The sequence below is a fragment of the Chlorocebus sabaeus genome, chromosome 12 (assembly GCF_047675955.1).
Source record: "Chlorocebus sabaeus isolate Y175 chromosome 12, mChlSab1.0.hap1, whole genome shotgun sequence".
Taxonomy (NCBI): Eukaryota; Metazoa; Chordata; class Mammalia; order Primates; family Cercopithecidae; genus Chlorocebus; species Chlorocebus sabaeus.
This window is the reverse complement of record NC_132915.1, coordinates 35,124,479-35,139,369: the sequence shown is the minus strand read 5'-3', so window position 1 is coordinate 35,139,369 and position 14,891 is coordinate 35,124,479. Positions and strand designations below refer to the sequence as shown.

General features: G+C 43.5%; 1 long non-coding RNA gene across 2 annotated transcripts in view; it reads left to right on the top strand.

Annotated features, from left to right (window-relative positions):
* LOC103219477 (uncharacterized) overlaps window positions 1-14,891 on the top strand; it is a 34,950-nt gene that overhangs the window by 12,242 nt on the left and 7,817 nt on the right. The window contains exon 3 of one of the 2 annotated variants that reach the window (XR_012094776.1): window positions 13,417-13,560. This is a non-coding gene — a long non-coding RNA (uncharacterized lncRNA). Of the gene's footprint in view, window positions 1-13,416; window positions 14,626-14,891 lie in introns of those variants that run through there. The other variant, XR_005240432.2, reaches the window with a different exon arrangement.

The window sequence follows — 14,891 nt, the reverse complement described above, 5'->3', positions numbered from 1 at the left end:
TTTTTTTAGACTATATATTTTTGACATCTGTTTTTTCTTAGGTTATTACATTTAAGTTATTAAATAATACAGATAATTACTGCTTTTATCTCTCTCAAATTTTTCTTTCTAAGAACTGAGAGCAAGAAGATTGCTTTGAATCTCTTCATGTACTGGGAACTGAGCTATGGAGAGGGTGTTATTAAACTGCTGGTCTGAACTTTCACGGATTGATGCTTCCCCTTTGTGTTACTGTGAAAAGATTCAACCCCTAATAGTTTTTTGGAAACCCCCAGAGTCTTTTGGGAATCCTCAAAAAACATGGGAAATATTCACCTACATAAATATTGAAAGATCCTATCTTATGTGTATAGAAGTAATAAGACCAGGCCAGGTATGGTGGCTCACACCTGTAATCCCAGCACTTTGGGAGGCTGAGGAGGGCGGATCACCTGAGGTCAGGAGTTCTAGACCAGCCTGGGCAACATGGCAAAACCCCATATCTACCAAAAATACGAAAGATTAGCTGGGCATGGTGACGCACGCCTGTAGTCCCAGCTACAGGCTGAGGCACAAGAATTACTTAAACCAGGAGGTGAAGGTTACAGTGAGCGGAAATCACACCACTGCACTCCAGCCTGGGTGACAGAGGGAGACTGTGACTCAACAAAAAGTATAAGACCATATGGAACTACTGACTAATAAATAGTTAAGATTTTTGTTCAAGACAGCAAAATATATTTTGAAAATGCTGCTACCTCTTGATGCTGACAGTGTTTTCCTCCCGTGAGTGACCCAAGCGTATTATAAATAATTGGTAAAGGGAATGGAGCTGGTTGGGTGGAGCAAAAGGTTGCACTAGCTATGCATAGACTGAATAGAAGAGCGTTATGATGATGAGAAAGCAAAATCTTTATTTTTTTTTTTCTATTCCAAAGATTCACTCTGATTCATCCTGACTAGTACTGACAGTTTATGGAAAATCTCAGCTGTTCTCTTTCTAGCACCTAGATTCAGATATGAGCATGGCCCCTTCTCCTCCTCCAGATCCCCAGGAAACTTCACCCACAGCAGCTTCTTTCTCCCCACTGGAGAAAGAGTGGGGAGCCCAAACCCCTTTCTGTCATCTAATCACCTGGCCACAATTTAGCCCCCTTTGTTAAAATGACATATAATCTCCACGTCTAACTGCTTCTTTGGCTCTTCACTTCTTTTCTGTGAAGCCCCCATTTATGTAAAAATATTAACATCCATAAAATGCCTGCCTTGTCCTCTGTTCATCTGTCTGTTGTCAGTTCAAAGCCTGACCGGAAGACAGATAGTCTCACCACCCTAGGAGAGTGCTACTCAGTGTGTCCCTATCCAGAAGCAAGGCTACATCTAGAGTGCTTGTTAGAATTGCAAATGATTGGGCATTCTAGATCTACTAAATCTGAAATTCTGTGGGCAAAGACCTGGTATCTGTTTTCATAAGCCTTCTGTGTGATTCTCACACATGCTTGAGTTTGAGTGCCACTTCCTGGAGAGATGGGCAGGGGGAAGTGGGACGGTGGGCACGGAGCACTTGCTTAGGACTCTTGCCAGGCTCTCTAACTCCCATCTGCCTGGCTTTCCATGATTTCCTGGTCCTTGTTTCTCCAGGCCAAACCACATTTAGGAACACACACAATCTGGATTGCAGAATTCTTTGAACTTTATCTAGGTGGCTGTTTCTTAACCAACAGATCATAGTTCCTAACAGGACACATATGGCTGTTCTGGAAGATCAACACTGAAACCCCAGGGCATCTCTGAGCACAGCCACAGGGCAAGAGAGAAGTGACATGGTGAAGGGGATCAGGTTATACCACCCCAAAGTATGCCTCCTTGGCATATGATTATTTTGGGCTGAAAGCAATGGAGAAATAGCAGTTGTAAGAAGGGCTCTCTGCCCTTTCCTTTTCTGCCTAGAAGCAGGACATAAATTTCCCTTTGTGAAGGTGGCATAAATTTCCACCCCTCTCCTGTACCAGAATGAAGAAAGTGATTTATCACTAGAGACAGAAAGCTGGCACTGAGACGAGTTGGTATAAAGACACCAAAGCAACCCTTGCTTTCCATTACTTTCCCTATATACTTCCTAGTCACTTTCCTACAATTTTTCACCCCTAGAAGCCCAAACCCCTTTCCTTTGTCCAGTCACCTGGCCACAATTTATCCCCCTTTGTTAAAATGATCTATGAGCTCCCAAGTCTAACTGCTTCTTTAGGTTTTCTCTCCTTTTCTGTGAAGCTCCCATGTATGCAAAAATGTTAACATCCATAAAATAGATGCCTTTTCCCCTGTTAATCTGTCTTTTGCCAGTTTAATTCTCAGGCCCCAGACACTGAACCTAAGAGGGTAGAGGAAAAGGTTGTTGCTTGTTTGTTTGTTTTCTCCCCTGCAGTGAAAAGAACTAACAGGTGAGATAACCCTGTTGTCAGGAAAGGATTTTTATCTCATTTACAAAAACATGTTTCAGTGTGGTGAATTGAATCCTATCAGTTGCTGTTATTAATTTTTCTATATCTTCCCTGATTTCAAAAGGCATGTTTGAGGCAGATTATTAAAATACAAACAAGGTTAAAAAAAATAGGTAGATATCCTTAGGATTTGCAAGGTGTTCACTTAAAACATTCTTAAAATGATTGACTTCTTTGCTGATATGGCAGTAACCAAAGATTCCAGTATTTGAGGACATAAAAAATGCTGCTGCTATGGCGGGGTACAGTGGTTCACACCTGCAATCCCAGCACTTTCAAAGGCTGAGGCAGCTGGATTACTTGAGCCCAGGAGTTGAAGACCAGCCTGGGCAACACGGCAAAAGACCTTCTCTACAAAAAATACAAAAATTAGCTGGTGGCATATGCCTGTAGTCCCAGCTCTGAGGGAGGCTGAGGAGGGAGATCACCTGAGCCTGGGGAGGTCAAGGCTACAGTGAGCCTTGATCATGCCATTTCACTCCAGCCTGGATGACAGAATGAGACCCTGTATGAAAAAAACAAAAACAAAAACAAAACAAAACAAAACAAAAAAACACTCCACTGCTTACCTGTGCCAGAAATAACAACATCTAAAGTGAAGACTTAAGAAAAACGTAATGACTACTTGATTACCCTTAAGATTCTGCATTCTTTATAATGTTCTTTGCATTTCAAAAACAGCCTATTTATTGCAGAAATTTACTTAACCTTTTACTTTGAGCATGTATATATGTTGCTTAGATAAAAGCAATGCCATAAAAATCTGTATAATCTTAGATTTCATTTTTACTTTGAAATGGGAGCTTTCTGTTTATAAGGTCATGAAAAACTAAGTGTTTTTGTTAAGAAATTAGATTTTTTAATGGCAGAAAAAATGACTTATTGACTCATTATGAAATCAAAATCTCTCCAAGTTTTTAAAAAACTACTTCAAGCCATTCGATAAGTAATATTCCTTTGCAAATCATCTTAGATTTAGTATTATAGTGTTTTCTCAATTTTTGTGTGTGCTAAAATCAATTTTGTGGGGTGTATGTGTCTGAAAGGGAAAGGTGACTCACAGTCACAGTACCTAGTATTGCAACTTTCAGGCCTTGGTTTTGTAGCTCCAGCTACCACAGACTTAACAGCTAGACTGATTCTGAGTAAGAACAAAAGGGTTTGACCATAGAAGGAAGTTCCTTTAAGATCTTTGTGAAATGGTTATAATAAGCAGGTTGACTCTTGCCCCTTGGAGAGCACCACCCTGTTAAAGCTGATATGATCACAAACCCTCCCTTACCTCCTCCCACTTCTGTATATTATCTGTGTGCATGTGCTTCTTCTCTCCATCTTTCTTGCATGCTCTTTTCTTTTTCTCTGTCTGACCCAAGAGAAAGAGAAATGTATTGATGAAAAGTCTTTAAATAATGTAATTAATTCATTTATAGTATGTGAGAATAAATCAAAAAAAGGATATTTGTCTGTAAAAAGTAGGTAAACAGAAACAAATCAAAGAAAAGCTATGGCAGGAAAATAAGGTATAGCAAAGTGTATGCCATAAGGTGCTATATGATTGCTAAAGGTGCGCCTCAAATTTGGCTCTGAGCTTCCTAGTCGATAGAGCAAAGAGAAGAACAAATCAATTACAAGATGCACTATGTTCACAAATTGGAAACATCTCATAGGCTTTGCTTGATACCAGCTCAGCAAAGAGATGTTGTTCTGAAGGGCCTAAAAGAGGGAACACACTGTGAGATACTTGGGAATAAGTCAAGGGAGGATGTCAGGGCACGGGTGGTTCCCGGATGGGGAATTGATTTTGGTTGAGGTAACTGATCAAAGCTCTAGAGTTCTCAAAGGATGCAACCTTGTTCCTCATTCATTCTCTATTCTTCAGAGTCCTGCCCTATTTCCTCAGAGCCTGCAAGCTAGGACATGGCCAGAAGGCTAGGGCGGAATTACAGGGCGGCTGCCCTTTCAGGTATAGCATTTGGTACCACAGTTCACAATGGCCATGGGTTTCTAACTCTGACTACACATTAGAACCATTTGAGCCATTTTCCAAAATTATACAATTGCCTGGCACCATCCAAATTAACTGAATACTGGGATTGGGCCCAGGATTTTTTTTTTTTTTTTTTTTTTTTGATGCTTCATCTAGTTCTTATGTAGAGTGAGAGTAGAGAACCACTGACAGTGAGCATTTTCAGAGGTTTATGAACTTGAAGGTATCTCAGAGTCACATGAGGAACTTGTTAAATATTCAGTTTCCTCAGTGACATGCTCCCTCCCAATTCCCCCAACCATCACAGAAGACCAGGGAATTTTCTATTTCTTTTCTTTTCTTTTTTTTTTTTTTTTGAGACGGAGTTTCATTCTCGTCGCCCAGGCTGGAGTGCAATGGTGTGGTCTTGGCTGACTGCAACCTTCACCTCTAAGGTTCAAGCAATTCTCCTGCCTCAGCCTCCTGAGTAGCTGGGATTACAGGTGCCTGCCACGATGCCCAACTAATTTTTGTGTTTTTTGTAGCGATGGGGTTTCACCATGTTGGCCAGGCTGGTCTCGAGGAATTCTCTTTTTTTTTTTTTTTTTTTGAGACGGAGTCTCGCTCTGTTGCCCAGGCTGGAGTGCAGTGGCACGATCTTGGCTCACTGCAAGCTCCGCCTCCTGGGTTCACGCCATTCTCCTGCCTCAGCCTCCCGAGTAGCTGGGACTACAGGTGCCCACCACCATGCCTGGCTAATTTTTTGTATTTTTAGTAGAAATGGGGTTTCACCGTGTTAACCAGGATGGTCTCGATCTCCTGACCTCGTGATCCACCCGCCTCAGCCTCCCGAAGTGCTGGGATTACAGGTGTGAGCCACCACGCCCAGCCTGGAATTCTCTATTTCTAACAAGCACTCGGGGTTATTCTGATGCTGATGATCCACAGTGTCACACTAGTAATGTCACACAGTGTCCACAGAGTGTAAAGGGGAGAGACCTGGGCCCTGGCCGGCTCTGACAACAGCAGGCTGTGTGACCTTTTGGGCCTATTCCTTAAACCCTCTGGGTTTATTTCCTCATTGGTAAGAAATAACCTGTGGTGCCTACACTGCAGAGCCAGGATTGAAATCCACAATCCCACCATGGATATTGTTCTGTGTTCATTAATTTCAAGTCTGCTTGCTAAGAGCAGTCATGTATGTGTGAGTTTGGGACATGAGTGGAAGAGTGCCCTTTGGCCTAGATTTTACTGTCTTGTGTCAAGATTTGGGTAGATTTATATGTGATCCAACTGGCAGGTAGCTAAACTTACCACTGCTAGCACAGGCTCTTCTATAAGAACCAAACATGCCCAAAATGTGCTAAAACAGAATATTTTATTTTAATAACACTTGTGGCTCAGAAATAAACTTGTTATAACAGCATGGGTTTTATTAACCAAGAATGATAGAACAACTTATTGAAGTGTGGATATCACTTGGTGATCTGAGTCTACAAATACCACCTTCTGAACAGCGACTAAACTGTGACCTTGTTTATGAGAAATGTCCAATTAATGTACACAGAACCACACCAAGTGGTGTGGGAAGAGAGATGAGGGAAGTGGGCATGGCAAGGAGCTGGGACTGGGTTCGGGCTCTAGTCCTGGCCAGGACCTCCTGTCTGCTTTGGCTAAGTCAGTTCTCCCCGGGACCAGGTTGCTCATCTGTAAAATGAGGGTGTTAGATTAGTATCTCTAAGATCCCTTCTCTCCCCCACAGGCTGTAAAAATCAAACTAACTGGGCTAGGCGCAGTGGCTAACGCCTGTAATCCCAGCACTTTGGGAGGCCAAGTTGGGCAGATCATGAGGTCAAGAGATTGAGACCCCCCTGGCCAACATGGTGAAACCCTGTCTCTACTAAAAATACAAAAATTAGCTGGGTGTGGTGACACACGCCTGTAGTCCCAGCTACTCGGGAGGCCCAGACAGGAGACTCTCTTGAACCGAGGAGGCAGAGATAGCAGTGAGCCAAGATAGTGCCACTGCACTCCAGCCTGGCGACAGAGCGAGGCTCCATCTAAAAAAATAAAAAATAAAAAAAATAGTGAAGAAATCAAACTAACTGAAACTAAAGCACCAAGTGGCTTCTCCACTTGGTTTCCTCAGCTAGGTCAGAACCCTCATGTGACCATAGTAAGCCACATAGGTCCCTCCTCTTTCAAGTACCCACCTGCACTCAAACCAACACCCCTGTGAACCAGTCCTCACCCACTCACTCTTTTAGAAAGGTGATATTCAACTAGCCTCACTCATAATTTCCAGCAGAAATAAACTTTGCACTCTTTATGTTGCAGTCCCTATGAAACCCAAATTCTAGCTACAAACTACCTTCAAACAAGAGGCATTTTTCAGGGTGGAGGTAGAGACAGGTCATTTAACTCAGTGGTAAGCATTTAAGCTCTGAACATTAAAAAAAATAATTAGTTCCCTAAATCCTTGTAGAGAACCACAAATGGCTAGCAACGACCTATAAATGAATTATTGACAAAATCACGGAGACTTGTTTTCTTTCTGCCACTTCTTGTATCCAGATGTGTATTAGCTTCCTATGGCTGCTCTAAGAAATCGTTGCAAACTTAGGGACCTAAAACAATACAAATGTATTATCTGAGTTCTGGAGTTCAGAAGTCTAAAATGGCTCAGCAGAGCTGTGTTTGTTCTGAGGGTTCTAGGGGCAAATCCACGTCCCTGCTTTTTCCAGCTGCAGGAGGCTGTCTGCATCTCGTGGCCACTCCGACCTCCTCTTCCATTATCTTGTCTCCTTTTCTTACTCTCCTGCTTCCCGCTTTCCTTCATAAAGATCCATGTGTTTACATTGGGCCCACCCAGATAATCTGGGATAATCTCCCCATCTCAAGGTTCTTAAATTAATCACATTTGAAAGTCCCTTTTGCCAAGTAAAGGAATACATTTGCAGGTCCTATGGATTAGGATATGGACATCTTGGGGGGCTGTTTTTCTGCCTACCACACAGACTCATCTTCAGACCCCACCTCAGCATTTACTGTCTGTGTGACCTTCAGCAAATGATATCCTTTCTCTGAGCCTCAGTTTTTCATTGATAAAACCAGGATAATAATAAACCCATCTTATGGGGTTTGTTTTGTTTTGCTTTTTTTGATTTTGGTCTTTTTTTTTTTTTTTTGAGATGGAGTCTCGCTCTGTTTCCCTGGCTGGAGTGCAGTGGTGCCATCTTGACTCACTGCAAGCTCCGCCTCCCGGGTTCACGCCATTCTGCGGCCTCAGCCTCTCAAGTAGCTGGGACTACAGGCACCCGCCACCACACCTGGCTACTTTTTTGTATTTTTAGTAGAGATGGGGTTTCACCATGTTAGCCAGGATGGTCTCAAACTCCTGATCTCGTGATCCGACCCCCTCAGCCTCCCAAAGTGCTGGGATTACAGCCATGAGCTACTGCGCCTGGCCGATTTTGTTTTATTTTGTTGAGGAATAAATAAGGTAAATAGTGCCTGCCTGGTACATGGCACACACTCAATACATGTTATTCCTAAGAGAAGGAACAAAATTGAGGTTTTAGTGAAAAAGCCATCTGGGGGTCGGATGCAGTAGCTAATGCCTGTAATCCCAGCACTTTGGGAGGCTAAGGCGGGTGATCACTTGAGCTCAGGAGTTCAAGACCAGCCTGGGCAACACAGTGAAACCCCTTCTCTACTAAAAATACAAAAATTAGCTGGGTGTGGTGACATGCCCCTGTGGTCCTGGCTACTTGGGGGGCTGAGTCAGGAGGATCGTTTGGGCCCAGGAGGCAGAGGAGCAGACTGCACTACAGCCTGGGCAACAGAATGAGGCTGGGCCTATTTGTAGTCATTCACATCGAGCATCACAATCAGTGATGATATTTGAGTTGATAACATAGATGCAAAATTCTAATGTTCAAAAAACATTGAGTAATTATAAGAATTGAAAAAAACAAAGCCCATATTTTCTAGATCTAACAGTGAGTTAAACAGCAAATTCAATTTACCAGCGTCTCTTCCCTCCATCACCTGGGCATTCTTTGTAGCTGAGGGCTGCCTATGGACTGCTGAGCATTGCTGCTGAGAGGATGCAGGAGAGAATATACTGAATCTGGTGGCGGGAGGCCGTTGTACCGCTGTGGGAAACTTGAAGGAAACAGTCTCTGTTTGCCATGCATCTCTGCAGCATACCCATTCAGAATTTCCTAATTAAAGGGCCTCCAGTTCCATGCTGAACAGGAAAATCAACTATTCTGCCCAGGTCAAGGTGGAATGTGATATAACTCAAATAGAACAGGGAAATGTCCATAAACACAAACAAGTCTTCCATCCTATCAGAGAGGAATAACCACCCCATAAAACAAGTGATTAATGTTGAACCAAAGGGATAGCAGAGTACCTGAGCTATGGACCAGTTGCAAAAGCTTTGAAGCATGGTGAAACAAATATGAACTCTTCCCCTTCACACCCACAGGAGTAAGTGCTTGCCCAATCCTTTGGGAAATGTAGTTAGATGTGATAATCACATATACATGAGTGAAACCATGCAAGGTTCCCAAGAGGAATCTATCTGACATAATCACAGGTTCCATTGCAAAGTACTTTGGCAGCTACAAACAGTTTCCCCATACTTATTTCATTTAATTTTCAGGGTAACCCTGTGAAATGGCCAGGGGAAGTTTTAATATCTCTGTTTTTACAGATGAGGAAACTGAGGCTTAGAGGAATGAAATGACTTCCTTAAGGTCACATAGCAAATTAGTAGCAGAGCCAGGATTTGAGTGCAGATCTGTGGGCCACTGGGTGAGTGGCGGGAGAGGGGTCTTGCTCTACTTTTGGCAGTCTTCCAGTAAGACTGTCCATCTGCTGCCTTAATGGTGATATGGATGCAAGCTGCTTTTGCTTGCCGTCCCTGGCCCTGCCCCTGGCCTCACCTTTAAGCTGTCCCTAGCTCCCAGAATATTCTACCATCTTGCTTCACAAAGTGTGGTTACCTAGTGAGGTAAAGCACAGCACAAGCATGAGCAGGGAGTATGTTAGGGGAGCAGAATTCACCCCACCCCATCCCTCCAGACCCAGATCCCCAGGTGGTACCTAAGCACAAACAAGTTCAAGAAGCACTGACCATCCACATTTGCCCATTAGGGCCTGCCTGACACTCCAAAGCAGCTTCTTTGCCCTTCTCCCTGATCCAAACACTCTGAGGCCTGAACAACAGTTACACTAATTTCCTCCCTCCTGGAACTTCCCCTTACACCTGTCCATGGTTCTGTGGCCTCCAAAGTACTCCTCAGGCCTACTCAGTTCTCCTCAGTCTCCTCACAAAAATACCCAAAGAGCCCTCAGCAAGGCGTGCTCTCCTGAGGCAACAGCTGACTCCACTGTCTGCTCTAAGAGGGCACCCTACAACCTCTCCTTGGTGTAATCAAGGAGAACAAATTTGAGTGTTTACTTTTCTTCACTAGAGAATCTGTGGCAGAAATAACAAAAGACACTGGCAACAAATGGAAGGGAGTGATGAGGTGGAGTGCAATTAATCCACAGGCTGGAAGAACTCCTGATAATCAATCGATCAATCAATCAATCAGGAGTTAGTTTTGTGAGAGAAAGAGAGAAGATAACTTGAATAAGTTACTCTCTCTCGCTCTTCATCCTCTTCCCCACTGCCTCAAACTTTAAGAAAGTTACTTTTAATATTATTATTATTTTGAAATGGGGTCTTTCTATGTTGCCCAGGCTGGTCTTGAACTCCTGGTTTCAAGTGGTCCTCCTGCCTTGGCCTCCCAAGTAGCTGGGATTATAGGCACAAGCAAAAACACCTGACAAGAAACTTCCTTTTAAGAGCACAGGTAATTTGTCAAGTCCTCTCAGAGTCACAGTTCAGGGGCATTAAAAGTTTAAGAAGAAACAATGATTTATAAAAAAATTAAACCACCACCACCACCACCACCACCACAACAAAAAAACACTGAAAGTTTCCTGATGCAAACAAAAACAAATAAAACACGATGATTCAAGTTTTAGGCTCGGCAAATGCAAGTTTAAGTTGCAAAGGCCCTACACTGCCCCGGAAGAGCCGGCGGGGGTAGGGGGACATTTTCCCCTGTCCGCCTTGGCAGGAAACCAAGCTAAACCACCAGTGGGGCCAGGACACATCCTGCCCTCTGAAGAAAACCACAAGGCTGACATGCTCAAAGCAGCCATAATTTATGGTAGACCAGTTGGGAAGAATGTGATATTTGTTGACTTTTGTTTCTGTAGCAGATGGTGACTTTGGAAGACCTGAGGTTCACAATCAGAAAACATGACTGTCAACTGGAAATATATTTATGGTTTCCTGCAAGGCTGATAAAGTTGAAAAATCCACCCATACATAAACAAAAAGGGGATGAGGAGGGGTGCAGGAAGTATGCCCAGGCTTCTTCCAGAGGAGTTCCTGCTCTTCTGACCAAGTGGCTCTTTGACAGGTCTCTGCAAAGGTGACAGCAGAAGTTTCTCTTTAGCTCTCACGAAGATTGACTGTCATCGTCTCTGCTAGGGCCAGGCATGGTGGCTCATGCCTGTAATCCCAGCCTTTTGGGAGGCCAAGCAGGACAGATCACTTGAGCCCAGGGGTTTGAGACCAGCCTGGAAACATGGCAAAACACCATCTCTACTAAAAATACAAAAATTAGCCAGGCATGGTGGTACATGCCTATAATCAGAGCTACTCGGGAGGCTAAGGCACAAGAATCACTTGAACCTGGGAGACAGAGGTTGCAGTGAACTGAAATCGCATCACTGCACTCCAGTCTGGGGTGACAGAGCAAGACTCTGTCTTTAAAAAAAAAAAAAAGGCCGGGCACGGTGGCTCAAGCCTGTAATCCCAGCACTTTGGGAGGCCGAGACGGGCGTATCGCGAGGTCAGGAGATCGAGACCATCCTGGCTAACACGGTGAAACCCCATCTCTACTAAAAAATACAAAAAACTAGCCGGGCATGGTGGCCGGCGCCTGTAGTCCCAGCTACTCGGGAGGCTGAGGCAGGAGAATGGCGTGGACCCAGGAGGCGGAGCTTGCAGTGAGCTGAGATCTGGCCACTGCGCTCCAGCCTGGGAGACAGAGCGAGACTCCGTCTCAAAAAAAAAAAAAAATACTCCTCTGCTAGGCAGCTTGTGGCTACTTGGCCACTTATATCTGAGTCTGGGCAGAAAGAGCTGGAAGGCTGCAGGAAGGAAGTATCAGGATGTAGGAAGTTAGTGTTTTCCAGGACGGGGTGTCTAATTTTAAGAGGAAAGATTTTTTTCCTTACCCCTGGTAAGGAATGTATGTTTGATTGTAGGTCTGACTGAGATTCTTCTCCCGGAAATCCCATCATACTTCACAGAAGATTACCCCTCAAATTAAGTCTGTGCCGGTATTGGCCAGAGGGTAGAGGAGTGCTGGTTATTTTCCATAGCCACGGTTCCAGGATGCACTGCTCTTCTCATCCTTCCTCCCACCAGGACACACAAGAAGAGTAAATACAGCTGCATATCCCCAGGGTTGGTCTAAAATCTAGGAGGGCTGTAACTCTGCCTTTGAGTTTTACAACCCCAATGTGTTCAACACTGTCCTTGGTAGGGGATGGAGATGAGAAAGAAGAATCCGTTTCAGAACATTTGTTGTAGCAGAGATCTTCAGCTCTGCATCAGCGAAAACTTAAGAAAGCATTCTGCTACTTATTCACTGTTCCTGCAAAATAAACAGAGCAGTGGCTACAAGCGGGGAGGGGGACATTTGACAAGACCTCTCAACTAAGAAGGAGAGAAGAAAGAGACTTGGCTAGCTAGCTACATCTGATATATTCTAGCACTGTAAACTTTCCCCCAAATCAGGAGATAAGAATCCCACGAATAACCTGATCCCTGCTCAGGGAAATATTTTATCTTTAAGCAGGTATGTCCTTGAGGGCTTAAAGGTGAGGGCTCAGAGGTTTCAAACTAGCAGCCGGTGGGTGGAATCCAGTTTACACAACTGTTTTCGTTGGCACACAAAATGGTCTTCTCTTTTTAAATTTGTTTCCAACATTAACAGAGCAGAAGGTTTCACATAAATATCTGAGTTTCTGTCATTTCTTGAAAAAATAGCAGATTTGGCTGTGCTGAGCCCAAATTCCATAGAGCTATGGTTACTGTTACTGATTTAGGTGGAGCCAGGGTTACAGTTCACGCCAGTCCTTACCACTCCTTCTAACCTTAACCTGACTTGTTTTATTCTATCTCCTTATCTGCCCTTGTCAGGAAATGGTTTGTAAATACTCTGTTCTGTTCCCTAAATGAGTCCCAATTACCTTGCTGACATAATAGCACTTTTGAATAACAAGTTGATTTGTCACTTGGCTTTTTGTATCTGAATCTCTTAATTTGGGCTCCCAACTTTGTGAAGCTTCTTAAAGATTAGCCTTATCTCTGGCTATTAGAATCATGAAGGAATCTGAGAGGGAAACGGCTTTTAAAACTTTAGGCTATGAATTAAGCAATTTCCTTAGCCTTTTCTAAAGAATCAGCATCTCTGCTACAGATCTGTTTATTGATTTTCTTTAAAAAATGGAGATCAGAAATCCTGATTTAGTACTTTGACTTGCTTGGAAGTAAGAGACTACTGAAATCCAGGGCACTTATTATTATCATCACAATTTATAACAGCAACAGAGTAGCAAATGGCTTACTAAAAGTGAACTTGGAAAGGTATTTGTCTCTGGAATTAAGACTTCTTTTTATAGGCTACTTGCTACAGTCAGCTGCGAATAATATACAGTTAATGTTTGTTTCTGATTGAGGTGAAATTTACATAATATAAAATTGTTTTAAAAGTGAACAACTTAGTGGCACTTAGTACTTTACAATGTTGTGCAAACCACAGCTATCTAGTTCCAAAACATTTTCTTTTTTCTCTTTTCTTTTTTTTTTTTTTTTTTTTTTTGAGACAGAGTCTCATTCTGTCTGTCACCCAGGCTGGACTGCAGTTGAAAGGTGAAGCTGGCCGGGCTTCTGGGTCTGGTGGGGACTTGGAGAACTCTTCCGCCTGGTTGAAGAATTGTAAACACACCAATCAGCGCTCTGTCTAGCTAAAGGTTTGTAAACGCACCAATCAGTACTCTGTAAAAACGGACCAATCAGTACTCTGTAAAATGGACCAATCAGCGCTCTGTAAAATGGATCAATCAGCAGGACGTGGGCAGGGCCAAGTAAGGGATTAAAAGCTGGCCTCCCGAGCCAGCAGCTGCAACCTGCTTGGGTCAGCTTCGGCGCTTTGAAAGCCTTGTTCTTTCGCTTTTCACAATGAATCTTGTTGCTGCTCACTTTTTGGGTCTGCACTAAGTTTATGAGGGGTCCGCACTACCTTTATAAGCTGTAACGCTCACTGTGAAGGTCTGCGTTTGCGCTCCACTCCTGAAGTCAGTGAGACCAGGAACCCACCGGGAAGAACAAACAACTCCAGATACACCACCCTTAAGAGCTGTAGCACTCACTGCGAAGGTCTGTGGCTTCACTCCTTGAAGTCAAGCGAGACCACAAACCCACCACAAGGAAGAAACTCCGTACACACCATCTTTAAGAACTGTAACACTCACCACAAGGGTCCACGGCTTCATTCTTGAAGTCAGTGAGACCAAGAACCCACCTGAAGGAACTAATTTTGGACATATAGTGGCACAATCTTGGCTCACTACAGCCTCTGCTTCCTGGATTCAAGTGATTCTTGTGCATCAGCCTCCTGAGTAGCTGGGATTACAGGCACGTGCCACGATGCCCAGTTAATTTTGTGTGTGTTTTAGTGGAGACGGATTTCACTGTGTTGGCCAGGCTGGTCTCCAACTCCTGACCTCAAGTGACCCACCGGCCTCAGCCTCCCAAAGTGTTGGGATTACAGGCGTGAGCCACCACACCTGGCCCCAAAACATTTTCTTCACCTCGAAAGGAAACCCCATACCTTTTAAGCAGTTGATTCCATTCTCCTCTCTGCCTTGTCCATGGTAACCACCAACCTGTGTTCTGCCTCTATGGAGTTACCTATTCTGGATATTTTAAATGAGTGGAATCAGACAATATGTGACCTGTTGTGTCTGGTGTCTTCCACTTAGCACAATGTTTTCAAGGCTCATCCCATTGTAGTATGTATCAGTACTTCATTCCTTTTTATAGCTGAATCATATTGTGAACAAGTTTTTATAATTTTTTAGAATAAGCTATTCTTGGTACTTCTGGCTTTCTGCTTATGGATGACTAATGTACCAAGGGGAATTAAAGACTTGAGATGAGAAAGGATAACAGGTTTTTTTACACCACCTTTCACCAAGAAGGAACTAATAAAGAGGTACATACCTGCAAGGGTATGAATGTTACATTCCTAGGGGTAGAGAGAGCAGAACAGTAACACTTAACAATTAAAAAGTTGCCCTTT